At 48.4% G+C, this 16,943-nt stretch overlaps 1 protein-coding gene across 4 annotated transcripts in view; it reads left to right on the top strand.

The window, feature by feature from the left end:
* Nucleotides 1-16,943, top strand: part of GFOD1 (Gfo/Idh/MocA-like oxidoreductase domain containing 1) — a 105,065-nt gene that overhangs the window by 77,841 nt on the left and 10,281 nt on the right. The window contains exon 1 of one of the 4 annotated variants that reach the window (XM_086370809.1): nt 8,223-8,262. The exons of 2 other annotated variants lie outside the window; for them this stretch is intronic. The gene's annotated coding sequence lies outside the window, so the exon portion shown is untranslated. Of the gene's footprint in view, nt 1-8,222; nt 8,263-11,136; nt 11,455-16,943 lie in introns of those variants that run through there. One more of the 4 variants, XM_086370810.1, reaches the window with a different exon arrangement.

The following is a 16,943-nucleotide window of genomic DNA, read 5'->3' on the forward strand; positions in this document are numbered from 1 at the left end:
GAATCAGCCATAGGTAGACATATGTCCCCTGCCTCTTGAAACTCCCTCCCGCTTCCCACCCCATCCCACCCTCTAGGTTGTCAGAGAGCCCAGTTTGAGTTCCCCGTGTCACGCAGCCAGTTCCCGCTGGGTCTTTAATATGTGGTAGTGTGCGTGTTTCTGTGCTACTCTCCCCTCCCCCGCCCCCACCTGCCCAGGCCCACGAGTCTGCTCTCTGGGTCTGTATCTCCTGTGCTGCCTGAGAACAGGTTCATCCGTACCATCTTTCTAAATTCCCGGTATGTGCGCTGCTGCTGCTGCTAAGTCGCTTCAGTCGTGTCCGACTCTGTGCGACCCCATAGACAGCAGCCCACCAGGCTCCCCCGTCCCTGCGATTCTCAAGGCAAGAACACTGGAGTGGGTTGCCATTTCCTTCTCCAAAGCATGAAAGTGAAAAGTGAAAGTGAAGTTGCTCAGTCGTGTTAGACTCTTAGTGACCCCATGGACTGCAGCCCACCAGGCTCCTCCGTCCATGGGATTTTCCAGGCAAGAGTGCTGGAGTGGGGTGCCATTGCCCTCTCCATGTATATGCGCTAATATATGATATTTGTTTTTCACCTTCTGACTGACTTCACTCTATGTATGTTAGGCTCTAGGTTCATCCACCTCATTAGCACTGACTCAACTGCATTCCTTCTTATGGCTGAGTAATATTCCATTGTATGTATGTACCACAGCTTCTTTATCCATTCATCTGTCGATGGACATCTAAGTTGCTTCCATGTCCTAGCTATTGTAGATAGTGCTGCAGTGAACACTGGGGTACACATGTCTTCTTCTGTTATACAGGGTATATGCCCTGTAAGTAATGGGATTGTTGGGTCATATGGTAGCTTTATTCCTAGTTTTTAAGGAATCTCCATACTGTCTTCCACAGTGGCTATATCAATTTACATTCCCACTAACAGTGCAAGAGGGTTCCCTTTTCTCTGCATCCTCTCCCAGCATTTATTGTTTGTAGATTTTTTGGTGATGGCCTTTCTGACAGGTGTGAGGTGATATCTCATGCAATGTACTTTTTCAAGATGAGTCACAGGCACGAGGAGGGAACCAGAATATGGTTTGAATCCTGGCTTTACCACTTACTGGGGTGTGAATTTGGGCATCGACTCTTGAGGGTTTGGCTTTGTGGTTTGTGACACGGTGATGACGGTGACTCTCCAGGGCGTTGGGAGGAACTGACGAGCGCAGCTGCACCTCACCAGGTGCTTTGTACCTCGTAATCCTTTCAATCAGTACGTGTAGTTGTTTCTATAGTCCTTCTTCCTGGGGTGGACAAGCAGACTTCAGTGTGATCAAGCATGACAAGCGTTTCTCAGGGTGAGGGGGGTGAGACTTGACTTGGAGGAGGGAAGGGAACAACCCACAGCTGTCTGCTCTCTAGGGGTCTTAACGACACCCTGCCCCACTGTGGAACAGAGAGAACCAAGCCTGGGTCTCTGTCCCTGTTCTCTGTCTGCATCTGGCACATCTTTAGGGCTTCTGCTGTGCCTTAGCATCTGGGCATCCCCCCGCAGTCCGGTACAAGGCTGCTGAGTGGTCAGGTGTTCAGGAGCCCCAGGCCAGGCTTATTCCAGCTCTGTGCCCTGCAGAACCCTCTCTGGGGGTCAGTGGGAGTCCCTTCCACTCAGGAGCATCGACAGGATTATGGAGAGCCTTCAGAGCCTTTATCACCTGTACCCCTGCCTCCTTCAGGGTCTCACAGTGGAAGAGAGAGTATTAAGACTTGACTCAGCCCACTCTTTCTTCTGTAAAGTGGGGTTGTTTCCACCTGACATCACCAGGCAGCCCACGAAACTTCTAGCTTCTCAGGCTTTCAACTAGCATTGCTCAGGCAGATACACACCCAGACGCACCCAGTTGGAAGTTGCTGCCAACTAGGCTTTTGCCTTTAAAAGAGTCTGCATTGTTTACAAGTTGTTGCCAAAACAAAACAACAAGACCTCCAAAGCTCTAAGACTCACCCTAGCCAGCACCTGGGCCTTTCAGCCACGGTTGGCTAAACCTGTTGAAACCTTCATGGGCTCAGTGCAGGGGGTTGTCGACTGGTCCAGAGATGAAAAATCGAACACTATCTCTTTAAGAGAAAAGGCTGGGGCAGGGAGGATGTGGCTGGCATCTGGGTTGCTCCAGGGTGGCCTGGATCTCTGTGCCCAATTAAGGGCGTTGTAAACTTTCCCCTGCCACCCTCACCCTCTCCAAGTCTTGCCCATTTCTAAGGTTCTGAGCTCTGTGGACAAGACCCTCATCCTAGTGATGATGGGAGCACAGATGCGTCCAAATATCAGCAGCAACCAAGGGTGAGGGGCGGTTCTCAGGAAAGAGGGGTTCTGATCCGCAGCCTAGATCACCGCTGAGCTTCAGTTATTTACAGGAGCAGCTGCTAAGGTGCTCAGCTGAATGTCTCACACTGGTTTTGCCTTTCCGTTTGCCTGTCCTTGCCTCCCTGGGCCTCACACATAGCCAGTAATGCCAGGGGTGTGCCCAGTGTCAAGTGAATCAGCACCCCAGCTGGTGCCTGTCGGCTCTGCCCTTTGTTTTCATTCACGAGAGCGCCCAGCATCCAGCCCCGGGATTCCAGGCAGAGAACGATGCAGCAGATTTGTTTTTTCAGGGGACACTTTTCTACTGCATCTCAGCAGTAACTTCATTCTTGAATTAGGTTTATTTCTTCCTGAAGACTTTCCTAAGTACTATTCATTTCCTATTCTCATCAGTCCTACCAAACTGGAAGGGCCAGATGATTGTTGTTGTTCAGTCACCAAGTCGTGTCTGACTCTTTATGACCCCATGGACTGCAGCACGCCAGGCCTCCCCTTCCCTCACCATCTCCCAAAGTTTGCCCAAGTTCATGGCCATTGAATTGGTGATGCCGTCCAACCATCTCATCATCTGTCACCCTCTTCTCCTTCTGCCTTCAACGGGGCCAGATATCTGCCCCATTTCAAGATGGTTTGCACATGGCATCAGGAACAAAGCCAGACTTAGGACCCATTTTGACTTCAAGTCTTGGCACCTTACCCACCCCCTTTGCTGCCCTGTACTTATCTCCCTGCCCACCCCATCTCTTTCAACTTTTGTTGCTTTCAGAGCTGACATGGGCAGCTTTTATCTGGATGCATTATTAAATTCAGCTGACATTTATGAGCACTTTTCATGTGTCAGGATAGTACCTATATGTCATTTCACACTTAAGGCAGCCTTGTGAAGAAGGCGTTATTATTCCAATTTCATAATAAGGGAACTGAGCTCACTCAGTGTCAGATGGCTTGGGTCACACCGTTCCAAATGCCCTGATCCCCATTCCACTTCCTCGCTCCAATAAATCACGTGGGATCTTGGGCTGCTTTATTTATAGATTCTCAGTGCTTCCTCTGCGCTGAAATCAATCTCAGAAAGAAGTCCAGAAAGCTTGTAAACCTGTTGTATTAGAGAAGCATGTTAACTGCCAACCACAGAAACTGCCTGGCTGATTTTATCAGAATGGAATTTTTCAAAAGGACATTAATGCATCACAGAAATGTTCAGGAGCCCGGGGAGACAGCCTTGGAAAACAAGAACAAAGACAGACTTTGGCAGCTGGAATCGGGCCAGATGACACAGAGGAACCCCACCAATGTGGATGGACCTGGTTGCTTGCATTGATGCTGGTCCTGGGCTGCAGGGGCCATCATTGGCGTCACTGTCACTGCTTTGGAAGTTGAGGTTGCTATCCCTCCTGCTGGCCTGGACTCTCCACACTTCAGCTTCTTTGGGTACCAGGCCCAGGTAGTATCCCTAGCTGGCCAAACCCAAGTGTGCCTGTGCTTTTGCTGCAAAGGCTGCTGGGAAACAACCCCCGGCTTGGCTTCCATAATGGGAAGACGCTCTGCTTCCTGCCAAGACGCCCAAAGTGGGAAATTTCCACGTGGAGCAGGCTGATGTGGGTGCATGACAGCCCCTGAACGTCACAAATCTGTACCACTCTGCCCTAAACGCACACAAACACCCTAGTTCATTCTAGATTACTTCTCTGTTTCTAATCCTCACTACCCTCCCCACCCCTTGTCACAGACTTGGTCTGAGACCTGGAGAGAGCTTTGGGAAGTGGTTTGTTAATGATTATGCTGACCTGCTGGTTCTCAGCCCTGGCTCTGGATTGCCTTCTGGCTGTGGGAGGGGTTTCTTATCATTGTCTGGTCCCCTGAATAGAAACCGGAGCTCTTGAATTAAAGATGGTCCCACAGCTGACTTGTTCCCTCTGCTTCTGGCCGAAGGGTGAGATCCATTGTTTCAGGGTATTGAGCTGCTTTCCTTTCCTGGGCAGCTTTCTGGCTATATTTATTGTTTATTTCTGGAGGTGTTTATTCCTCCAAGGATCTGTGTTCCTGGGCTTCACAGCATGGCGGGAGTGTGGCCCCACAGTGGTTTGGCTGCTGCCTCTGTGTTTCTCAGGGCTAAAGTGTGTGGCAAGGCCCACTGCTGCCCAGCCCCTTCTGCCAAGATGTCAGGTGCTGCGTGCAGAAGGCTGGGGCCCTTTCCTTTGTTCAGTGTGGGAACCCAGTCGCCACGTGGCCTGTTCCCTCAGCCTGTCTCCTCCTGATCATATTCCTTCAGTTGCTCTGCGAGTTCACTGCTGTCGACTAAAAAAAAAAATGTCCAACTGGAGAGTTGTGAGTTAAGCTTTGTTTGGGGCAAAATGAGGACTGCGGCCTGGGAGGCAGCATCTCAGAGGGCTCTGAGAGCCTGCTCCAAAGTGGCAGTGGGGGAAAGTCAATATATAAGGTTTTGGAGAAGGGGGAGTTCAATACCATGAAGCACTCATTTTACAAAAGGGTTTCTGTTAGTCATGAGGGTCTGATGTCACCATGAAGGGATTTAGTGCTTCTCTAGATATGAGGAGATGCAAGGATTGAGATCATACATCCAACTCTCTGAAGACCTGTGCTATCAGATTCCCTGGAGCACTAGCTCCTCCCTCCACCCTGAACTCCCTCAGGGCTTGTCAAAGGTCAACAGCTGTAGCAGCTGTTCAATCTCCGTAAAGGCAGATGGCAAATGCCTTTGTTGTTCAGTCCTTGGCAATGCTCTTGGTAAGTGCCACTTTGTAGTTGACACTGCCCAGGTGTATCTACCTGTCCAGGATGACAGTGGCTGTGGTCCTCCCAGGCGGGACCTCCAGCCCGCCCCCTCCAAGCAGTAACTGGCTTCTGCCATCCCCCCATTGCCTTTCCTGATGGCTTCTCAGCTCTGTGCTGGGCTCTAGCTGGGCCCAGAGGGCTTGGGCTTCTTTTCTCAACCCACCTGGTGCTCTGAAGTTCAGTCCTATAAAGCTGCTCCCACCCTCCCATTAGTAGCAATTCCCGACATGGAAAATAGAAGACATAGAGCCTTGGGATCACAGAACTGAATTTGCAGGCAGACCTGCCGTCTTTCTATGGTCTTGGGCAATCCCTTTTAGCCTCGGTCCTCTATTCTGGACAAATGGGGATAATGATGCCCGTGTGATGCTTAACTGAGCTGACGGGAAGCCTGAGCACCTGGTGGGTTCATAACTGTTACAGCTCTCCTTCCCTTCCTTGTGCTTTTTCCAGCCCCCCAGAGGCCAAGTCTGCCACCTTCCTGGCACTGTTCCTATTACCGCTGTCTACAGGGAGCCCTGAATTGAGGACACAATCTCCGTGGTAATGAGCAGACTAATAATAGATTGTAAAAAGCCTAGAGTAGCTCACCAAGTCCTATTTGATGGAGTAAAAACTACCACAAGAGCATAAAAGCAAAGGGAGGTCTGGAAGGAATGTTGGCACGTGTCTGAAGCCCTTTGCTTGGAAAATACTTGAGAATCTTTCTCTACTTGGGTCTTTCTTGGGCTCGCAGGCAAATGAAGGACCTGGGATGGGGTCATTTGAGTATGACCTTTGCCCTGATCTGGGTGGACCTAATCTCATCACAGGAGTCCTTTAAGGACAGAGTTCCCTCTAGCTGGTGGCAGAAGGGGAAGCCAGAGAGATTCCAAGCGTGGGAAGAATTTCCTTCCACGTGATACTGTTTCTGGCCTGAAGATGGTGCCTCTAGAGGCTGCAAGGAAAGCAGCAGCGACCTCAGGCATGCAGCCCCAAGGAACTGAATTTGGCAGACAATCTGAGCTGGGAAGCCTGTTCTTTCCAGGAGCAGCCTTGTGAAACCCTAAGTAGAGACCCAGCTGCGCCCGCCTGGACTTCTGATCTAGAAAACTGTGAGACAGCAAGTGGGTGCTGCTTTCAGCTGCCACGTGTGTGGCCGTTTTTAGGGCAGCAGTAGAAAGCTAACAGAGCCACGCTGCGGGGACTGGTAGGGACTGTGGTCTATTGCACGTGCACGACCGCTATTCACTCCAACCGCTTGTTGGTGTGCAGGAGACTCTGGGGGAAGAAATCCAGTGTTTCTGGATCTTTCTATCTTTAAAATAGTGTGAAGTATACTGTTTTTTTAAAGTAAAAAAAATCTGCTGGGTGAATATACCTATGATCCCTTCACTAAAGCATAACTCCTCTTAGATGGAAAGTGTTTGCTACTTTTTTTTCTTTGAGAAGTTGCCTAGTTTAAAGTCTTGTCTTCCATTCATATTACATATACAGTGAGGACAGTATTTCTCTGTAGTGTTGACTTGCTGTCGACAATTAGGGACTCAGGTTTTGTCGGGGACTCCGGGGGAGGTGGCTTTGGGAGCTAACAGGTATGTCCCACGCTTTTGGGTGTGTGGAGAGAACTCCCGCTATAATTAGGAGGAAGTACAGATTTCTTTATTTCTCTGCAGCTATCCAGATCGCCATTCTAAGCCCCATCTTTAGGGACGAAGGTAGGAAGTAGAATGATAGTGAATCTGGTCATCTCACCCAACCTGATCACTTATATTTTCTTTTAAGTACCTTGGTCTCTTTACACGAGTCTGGTGGCCCAGGAGTTCAGCACTCTGCCCTTTGCCCGCCACTAACTGCAGAATGTGACTGCTTCTATGGTGAAAGTGAGGCTTAGGTAACTGGCTGTTCCCTGGATCCAGATGGTGCCTCTGACTCCTGGCTTGTCCACGTGTGTGGTGGTGGTGGTGGTACAGGCCACGCCCCAGGGTAATAACCACTGACGTGCGGTACGTGTCATTTGGCTCTTTAGGACCAACACAGCAGGACCCACGGTCCTGGCCGTTTCCCTTTGTCCCCAAGTCCTGACCATTGCAGCCACTGCACCCAGCCCCAGACCTCTGTCCCCCCAGGGACCCTCTTACCACCTCCCTGCCCCCCTCACTTGGGTGTCTGCATGTGCCACCTCTAGGCAGGGAGGTTGGGAAACTTGCCTCTAGCCTAGAAGGTCTCTGGCTCCCACCTATCTACCTGCTGTTTCTAAACCTCTCCTCTTGGTCCCCTTGGGCTAGAAGTGGTGAGCTTTTCTTTTCTCTCCTGGGGATGTCCAGGCTGGAAGGAGCTAGAAGGAGCTGGCTAGAAACTTCCCAAGATTATCTCCTCAACCTGTATTAGCCATAGTATTGGTGTACATGTTCATGCTCAGTCCTGACTGAGGCTGAACTGATTGTGTCTGACTCTTTGTGACTCCATGGACTATACAGTCCATGGAATTCTCCAGGCCAGAATACTGGAGCAGATAGCCATTCCCTTCTCCAGGGGATCTTCCCAACCCAGGGATCAAACCCACATCTCCCACACTGCAGGCGGATTCTTAACCATGTGAGCCACCAGGGAAGCCCAAGAATACTGGAGTGGGTAGCCTAGTCCCTTCTCCAGTGGATCTTCCTGACTCAGGGATCAAACAGGGGTCTTCTGCATTGCAGGCGGATTCTTCACCAGCTGAGCTACCAGGAACCAATAAGGAAACCCCCAATTAGAAGTGTGTCAGGAGCGCTCTCCCTGTTGTGGGTATTATAGGAGCTATAATTAGAATATACCATTGTATGTGAAACCATCTGAGAAAATCTAACCCCTGACGGGTTCCTGTGCAAGAGGAAGACTGACGACAAGCCAGAGTACTGGGGGAAAGTCCATAAGAGGTTGGTGGAATGTGGGCTGGTCTGCAAGGGAAGGTTTTGTACAGAACAGCACTTGAACATCTAATTCAGTTCAGTATCAAGTCCCATCCATATTAACCCACACTGACCTCCTTTCCTTGGCTTCCCCCCACTCTTTCAGAGCCCACTGACAGCATCCTTGACAAAAGGAGCTGAAGACGCATCACCCTGACCCATTTCCATCTCAGGTTTGAAATTAGAAGTTGCTATGGGAGACTTTGAATTGTCACCCAGCTGGGCATTGGGCACCCCTGGCACCCCCACCACTGTTTCCCAGTTTCTGGTGCTCACCACAGCCAGTTGCACTACCTCCTGGGAGCTCCCTCTGTGGTGCCCTGGGCATTGCCCCTCTGTGACAGGCACACTGGGCCAGCCAGAATGGGAGCACGTGTCTGGGGATCAGATCCCAGCTGTCCTCACCATTGAGTTGCGGTGCCGCGGGCAGGTAGCTTCCCCTTGCAGAGGCTCGGTTTTCGCATCTGTGAGGTGGGGACAATGTGCGTTTCTGCCTTGTGGGGTTGTGTCCATGAAAAAAAAAAAGGAAGGGTGTGTAAAATACGTAGCCTCTTCTGGCACAGAGCCAGTGTTCCGTGAATGGTGGTGGTTGCTATTTTAAATTCTGTTGGGAGTATTGAGAATGCATCAGAATTGGGCTGTGAGTTAGGAAGTCGTTTGTCAGGAACTGTCATGGGGATTGAAGATGAAGGATTTAACCTCTCCAAGGGGGTTCTGCTCCCAATTTATACGGAGGAAGGCCCAGAGGGCAGAGTGGGGTTTAGATAGGTCATTTCAGCTGATGTGCATTCTCAGCGGAAAGAAAACGTGTGTGTGGGGTGAGGGGGGTAGAGATATGGCCGTAGGATGGGAATAAGGAAGGAAGGAAGGGACTGAGCTGGACTAAGTGGAGTGTCACAGTCAGAGGGTGAACCTGACCAAAGGCCCATGTCTCTGGGTACAAGGAACGTAGGATTTCAAGTAGCCCTGTCTGTTCAGATACCTAGTTCGGTTGAAGCCAGAGATTTATCTTGGTCTTTAAAAACTTTTTTCTTCACTATAAACGTTAGCTCTGCTTGATTTCCTTTGAATTAGAGACCCTTTTAAGACTCCACTGACCCTCTTATTCAGAAAATTTAACATCAGGATACACACAATTTTTTGTAAGTAGTCTAATTTTTGTGGTTTCTCAGACCCAGGTTAAACATTTTATATTTTTTTAAACAGTGAAAATCTTGTTTAATTCAAATTGCATCTCAAAAGAATTTTTTTAAAAAACACTCTTGTTTTAGACCATTTTCTAAATGAGACCTGAAGCTGCTGAACAAACAGGTGAACTCTTACCTATGCTTCAGAACCCTGCCCAAATGTCCCCTCTCCAGCAGAGTTTTGTATCATATCCAAGTCAGTTGGGTAGCCCCTACTTCTGCTCTCATTGTTCATCCCTCTATTAGACCCTATAATCTATTAGATCCCATAATCACTCATTTCCTGGTTGGTTTCTTCTTCTAAACTGTGAGCTCCTTTTCATCTTTTTTACTCTTTTTTTGTGTGTGCCTAACACAGAAATATTGAAGGAAAGGAATGTAAATGAAGAGAATGAGTTCCCCATTGGAAATGCAGGGAAAGCCCTCTCTTATCTTGTGTGAAGGGGAGAGAGAACTAGGAAGCCATATCCTATGGGACTTCTCGTGGGGGCTCTGCCAGCCTGTAGGACCAGCATCCACTCTGTCTTTCAGAAGATTAGGGGCTGTCAACAGAAGTGGAATCACCAGGAAGAACCCGTGGAAACGGAGCACTGGCCTCAAAGATCATCGAAGATAAGGGAGTGTGTGATTGGAAATGTGCTGGGAGCGAGGGATGTTTTCAAGTTCCAGGCTGACTGTGCTAAAGAAGGGCTCTAAGTGGCCGGGTGGCAGCGATTCTCTGGGGATCCAGGGATAACCTACCTGATCCAGGGCAGGAGAGCACAGCTGCTCTGTGGACAGAAGAAAGCATGTGTCTTTCCCCAGAAGTGTCAATGGGGAACCCCTTACCCCACTCCTGGGGGCAGGGTCCCTGGGATGGAGTATCAGCTCCCATAAAAACTCTGGTCTCTGGAAAGAGAGACAGGTGGGTTCACAGCCATAGTGTGGAGACCCTGGGCTTGGAGGGTGTGATGGCGCAGCTGCCTGAATTCTACTTTAGGGTCCTTTGGTTGGAAACTCCTTCCCTGTGGCACTGAGTCTTCCCAGGGCATGGATGTTTAGGATCAGTTACACAGCACACCTGGGGGCTTCCCAGGCAGCACTAGTGGTAAAGAATCCACTTTTGGATTCCATGCAAGGCAGGAGACGCAGGAGACTCGGGTTTGGTCCCTGATTCTGGAAGATTCCTTGGAGGAGGGCATGGCAACCCACTCCAGTATTCTTGTCTGGAGAATCCCATGGATAGGGGAGACTGGCCAGTTACAGTCCATAGGGTTGCAAAGAGTTGGCACGACTGAAGCGACTTAGCACACACGCATGCAGCACACTCTCAGCAGAAAAACTCTCCGTCTCCCCACGAAGGACTTCAGGATGGTGGTAAAACTCCCGCAATGATTTCATGTAAAGGCTCCTAACACAGAGCAGGCGCACTGCCTTGCACATGGTACCTTCACCTTCCAGAAATTTACCATCATCTCATTTTCTCCCCAGCTTTAGCTCCGTGACTTGGGTGAGAAGGCATTAATCTCACCACTTTAAGCACTGGGAGCTCTTACTTTATTTGCTGACAGGGGACCTTGAACTTGATAAAGTAAGTTGGTTCCAATCCGAAGGCTTCCAAAAGACCCAACTTAAGATCTTTGTCCTCATGGAAAGGGGCAGATGGTTTTCGTGGAGGTGGGTTAGGAAGACTTTCCCACAACATCCGGGCCGGTTGCTGTGTGTTTTCTGCCACCCACCAGAGTCACGTTGTACCCCCTAACAAATACAGCAAGGTTCTTAGACAGCTGCTTTTGGTGTCATCACAGGGCCCCATGTGGAGCGGGCTGAGCATAGGACCCTGGTATTGCTGGAGGGAACAACAGGGTGACCACCGACTGCCATCGTCATGAGTGTCAAGAAAGCTCCCGCTGTTCCTTTACATCACTTTGAGCACAAATGTTGTTGTTCAGTCATGTCCGACTCTCTGCGACCTCATGGACTGCAACCCGCCAGGCTTCCCTGTCCTTCACCATCTCCTGGAGCTTGTTCAAACTCACGTCCATCGAGTCAGTGATGCCATCCAACCATCTCATCCTCTGTGACCCCCTTCTCCTCCTGCCCTCACTCTTTCCCAGCATCAGGGTCTTTTTCAGTGAGTTGGCTTATCACATCAGGTGGCCAAAGTATTGAGCTTCAGCTTCAGCATCAGTCCTTCCAGTGAGTATTCAGGGTTGAAACTCTTCTGCTGCTTGGCAAATGTCTGGGGTTTGGCCAAGTACACAGTGGTTTTCCTTGGGCACTTGGGATTGTCCCCGGTCTATTTCACATCGCCTGTTTATTCGGAGTGGAATCAGGTCCATGTGTTTCGAGTCCCTTTGTTTGATTCTCTGCTGCGTGATTTTTTTTTTTAATGTTTGTTTTTGTTGTGGTAAAGCTCAATATAAAACATGTTATTTTAACCATATTTAACTGTACAGTTCAGTGGCGCTAAGTACATTCACATTATTGCGCAACTCTCCTCTTTATTCTCTCTCAAATTTTCCACTTTCTAAACTGAAACTCTGTCTCCAGTAAACATTGAGTCTTCATTCCCTCTCCCCACCCCTGGGGCCTCTGTCTGCTGCATGATTTTGTCTAAGATTGTTTGAGGCCCTAAAGTTTTGGATGTTTTGCTTTAGAAGGACACATCTCACCACAAGACAATAGGAACCCCAAACCTAAAGGAAATGTGTGTGTCTGTGTGTGTGTGTGTGTGTGTGTGTGGTGCTCTGAGAGACATGTGGATGCAGGGCTATGGGGCCAGCCCTGCTGTCCTTCTGGTAAAGCTGTGTGCCCAGGAGTGCCAGAGCATAGGCTGTCCTATTGAGGTTTACAAAGCGGAGACCAGGCGGGTGATTTTCCCTTTAGGAGTCAGCCATGGCTGCCTTGGCGGTGGGCAGCCTTTGAGGGCAGGCAGCCCTCTGCCTCTCCCTGACCTCCTCAGTTCCTGTCTCCCTGGGAAAATCTACTTACTTTCACAGCAAAGGAAGGTCAGAGCCTTGGGCTTAGGGAGGTGCCTCTACTTATTATTTCCTTTCTAACACGAAATGGGGAAGGCTTTTCTCTCAAGAGCCCACCCCAGCACTTTCTCTGGGAGTGGCAAGAAAGGCGAGGTGCTAAGTCATGAAAATCAGGAAGGCACCAGGGACCTACGGTATTTCTGGAGAACCAGACCCGGAGCCCAGGCTGACAAGGGTGATTTGGAGGGCAGGGACTTGTCTGCTTTCTTTGGGAAAAATCCCTACACACAGTCAGTGGCATCTGACACACCAGACTATGGGCTGTGCCACCCCTCTGCATAGATAACGCAGGCTCCCTTCACATGGCTCATGATTCTGGGGGTAAGAGGAATGCTCTGCGCCACATGGATGCACACACACACTACACAAACACACAGAGCGTATGATGACTGCAAGTCCACGGTTAGAATGGTATTCTTTCAGCCTGTGTCCTCGATTCTTGTTAAACTGCTAAGGACATGGGAGTTTCAGGTTCTGGGCATTTTGGAAGGGCAGACTTTGATGGGGAAGAAAAGAAGGCCAAGAAAACCTAAGGACTTTGTGGGGGGTGGGTCCCAGAGTGGACTTTTAAAAAGCCCCACCAAGAAGTAGAGTTGAGGAAAGATTGTGTAAAAGAGAAAAAATAAACTGTGCTTTATAGATATGTGAGGGGTCTGCTAGCTCTGAGTTAGGGGTTCCCTTTAAGTTAGAAGCAATATCTTATGTTTTTAAACAATACATTAATCCAGAAAAGAGCGGATATACGTATACATATAGCTGATGCCCTTTGTATAATAGAAACTAACACAACACTGTAAAGCAACTGTAGTCCAATAAAAAGAGCCCAGTATGTTATAAGGGTTTCCACAGGGCTTCCTGGGTAGCTTGGCTGGTAAAGAATCTGCCTGCAATGCAGGTTCAATCCCTGGGTCAGGATGATTCCCTGGAGAAGGGACTAGGCTACCCACTCCAGTATTCCTGGGCTTCCCTGGTGGCTCAGATGGTAAAGAATCCACCTGCAATGCAGGAGATCAGGGTTCAGTCCCTGGGTCGGAAAGATCCCCTGGAGGAGAGCGTGGCAACCCACTCCAATATTCTTGCCTGGAGAATCCCATGGGCAAAAGAGCCTGGTGAGCTACAGTCCATGGGGTCACAGAGTCAGACACAACTAAGCGACTAAGCACAGCACAGGAGTTATAACTTACGATGGAGATACCTATCCTGCAGAACCCTAGGGGGCCATCCATGAGCTAGGCACGTGGGTACAGTTTTGTGAATTGATCTTATTGAGAGAGTACATAGCCATCACCAGGATCATGAAGTCTTGGGAAAATGGGCGGGAAGACCTGGCAACAGAGCCTGAGCCTCAGCAGCATCACGAGTTCAGCGTCGGTGGGGCTTCTCCCAGCTCTCTGGGCACAACGGGGGCAGGTCCGAGAGCTCTGGGACCTTGGCTTTGAAGGGCCCTTCTGCCATCACATGAAGTCTTTATGACTCCTTTGGCCCTAAAAAAACCCAATGTTTCTCTGACCATAAAAATACAAACTTAGAAAATGGTAGTGAAGAAAATAAAGATCAGTCTTGATTGTGTTAATTAATTAACCACCGTAAACATTTTGATGTATTCTCTTTTTTTTTGTCCTTTTAAGAGAGAGTTGAGATCATAGTATGTGTATGAATAGAGCCCTTTCACTTAACATGACCTCATAATCATCTTGCTTGTCACTAAAAAGTCTTTATGAGCATCGCTTTCAGTGGTTGCACAATCTTCCATTATGTGGCTGTATTACAGCCTACTTACACATTCTCCTATCGTTGGGCACTTGCATTGTTGTTAGCTTTTCACTTTAATAAATAATGCAGTGAGAGTCATCTTTGGGCAAGAAGCTGTGATCGCATTTTAGAATATTTCTTTATGACAGATTCCTAGAAGTCTCTTCTGATTTTTGAAGATACAGTATTGTGTGCCAAGACGTTGCCAAGACCCATCTGTAAAGTGTGGACATTGAAAAGGACGGTAGGCAGAGACATGGGGCCAGGCAGCAATACTCACTGGTTTCCGGCACACACGTGCATGCCGCTAACGTGCTGTGGGCATCGTGGAGACCTAAGAAATTAGAATGCCCAACCTTGTTCCTTGAGGAAGCTGCTGTCTCTTGTGGGATCACAATATAGTTAAACAGGCAAAGGAAGAGATGCCTGTGTCTCAGAATCTTGGGAGACCCACGCATGCATTTTTCTGGAAAGGGAGTCAATAGCTTTCATCAGTGTCTTTTCATCTACAGAGCTTCAAAGAATTACCCGTGAGTTGATTGCTTTGGGTATGTGGAGGGGAGTGGATTATTTTTCTCAATTTATGTTTTCTTTTACTATTTTATCTTATCATTCTTATAGTAGAAAAGTCAGGTCAACTTCTTTTTTCATGTGTCATTAATATGACCGGTAGCTGAGAAGATGGCCATCAGGGATGGTTTTGCAGACCATGAGGTAGGGTATGGGAGCAGCCACAGCCTGTGCCCAGCTGGTGTGAGGCAGATTTGGGCAACATTTTGTCACCTGTACCTGTGTGGCCTGCTAATCTGTTTACATAGAAAGCTGCTCCTGCCAGCAGGAGCCCAGTGCCGATAGGATCATATTATCAGAACGCGATGTCACACAAGTGCACAGGACAACCCAGGCTTTCCTTATCCCTCTGCTGGAGCCTCAGTCTTCACCTGGTTGCTCAGACTTCAAGAAGCTTCTTGCTGCTCATTCACAGGCATCAGGACAGCCAGTCCAACTCTGCCAACGTAGAGGAGGCCAGGAGATGGGGCTGGTGTGTGGGCTCCACGCCTTTCACTCGGGGCCAGAATTTGATGTACACTAGGAGACTCACAGCCACCGATTGTATTTATTTTCTCCCATCTGTGCCGGGCACCTCCATTGCTCCGCTTGCTCTTCCAGTGGGAAAATGAGAGTCCCACATGCCGATAGCCTTGCCCAGGCATTTCCACCGGACAGACACTCACAGTCGTAGGTCTTCCACGGGACCCTCTTACCTCAGCTGGGGGGCAGTGTCCGTGGATTTTGTCAAGTCAGGTTCCCGTGGTCGAGACAGCCGGGTCTCATGGCACCATCTCCCCTGTGGCCTGTCCCCGTCTGTGGCTGGAGTGCTCCACAGTGGGGGTCGATGTGCGGGACATGACAGCATAGCAGAGACCTCGTAGAAGGCAAGGTGCCTTGTCTCAAGCTCCCCAATCTGGCTTGCTAACAAATCTGTATGATTTTTTAAATTATTAAATTATTACTTTATTTTTTTGAGTCCCACATGACTGTTTCTCCAGGTTCAGCTGAGTTTTTCTTCCCTGACCCTTGACTTTATCTTGGAGTAAATCCTCTTCTCCTTTCACTCTCCTAGCCTTTGATCCTTGGTCTTCTCTTGCCCCAGAACAGCTTAGTTTCCTAAAGTGCATCCATCTCCCTGGAACTTACGTACCCAGTATAGTCATGGTGCAGACACGCTAAATCACTATAAGCATAATTCTTACTTGGTCTCAACTCCATTGCCAGAGGTGCCAATACCCCCAGTCTCCAGGGCTGAGTCACCGCCCATGTCTCAGATATAAGGAATATCCGCTCTCCCCATAAGGAACTGGAAAACTAAACAAACACATCTGTGACTGCTGCCAGCCCTAACCCATAATGCAAAATAAACAAGAAAACACACAAAACATAATCCTTTGTTGGTGGTTGTAGGGGAGATAGGTAAAAACTTAGACTTTTGAAGTATGCAATTAAGAAATTCTTCCTCATACTTTATCAGACTTACATTGGCCATGATTTCATCTTTATTCCAGTTCTGTCCAGATAAAAATACTATTCTCTTTGCTACACATATTTTTAATAAAAATTATATTTTACAAATAAAAATATGTAAAACATTTCACATGTAAGATAACTTTTGACAAAGTATATTTGATATGTAAAACCTATATTGTGTACTTTAATAGAACATTTTATATTTAATATTTTAATTTTACAAATAAAACTATATATGAAATGTTACAGATTAATATAAATAAAATATTAAGTAAAACACCTGATATTGGCAAACATTTAAAAATATTTGTAAAATATAGGCTAGTTAAATGTATGAAAATAAATCTTAATATTTAAATCACTGTGATCAGATCAGTTCAGTTGCTTAGTCATGTCCGACTCTTTGCGACCCCATGAATCGCAGCACGCCAGGCCTCCCTGTCCATCACCAACTCCCGGAGTTCACTCAGACTCATGTCCATCGAGTCGGTGATGCCACCCAGCCATCTCATCCTCTGTCATCCCCTTCTCCTCTTGCCCCCAATCCCTCCCAGCATCAGAGTCTTTTCCAATGAGCCAACTCTTCACATGAGGTGGCCAAGTACTGGAGTCTCAGCTTTAGCATCATTCCTTCCAAAGAAATCCCAGGGCTGATCTCCTTCAGAATGGACTGGTTGGATCTCCTTGCAGTCCAAGGGACTCTCAAGAGTCTTCTCCAACACCACAGTTCAAAAGCATCAATTCTTCGGCACTCAGCCTTCTTCACAGTCCAACTCTCACATCCATACATGACCACAGGAAAAACCATAGCCTTGATTAGACAGACCTTTGTTGGCAAAATAATGTCTCTGGCTTTTGAATATGCTATCT

This window comes from Bos grunniens, chromosome 23, assembly GCF_055505025.1.
Source record: "Bos grunniens cultivar Pamir isolate PY7600 chromosome 23, Bosgru_T2T1.0, whole genome shotgun sequence".
NCBI lineage: Eukaryota > Metazoa > Chordata > Mammalia > Artiodactyla > Bovidae > Bos > Bos grunniens.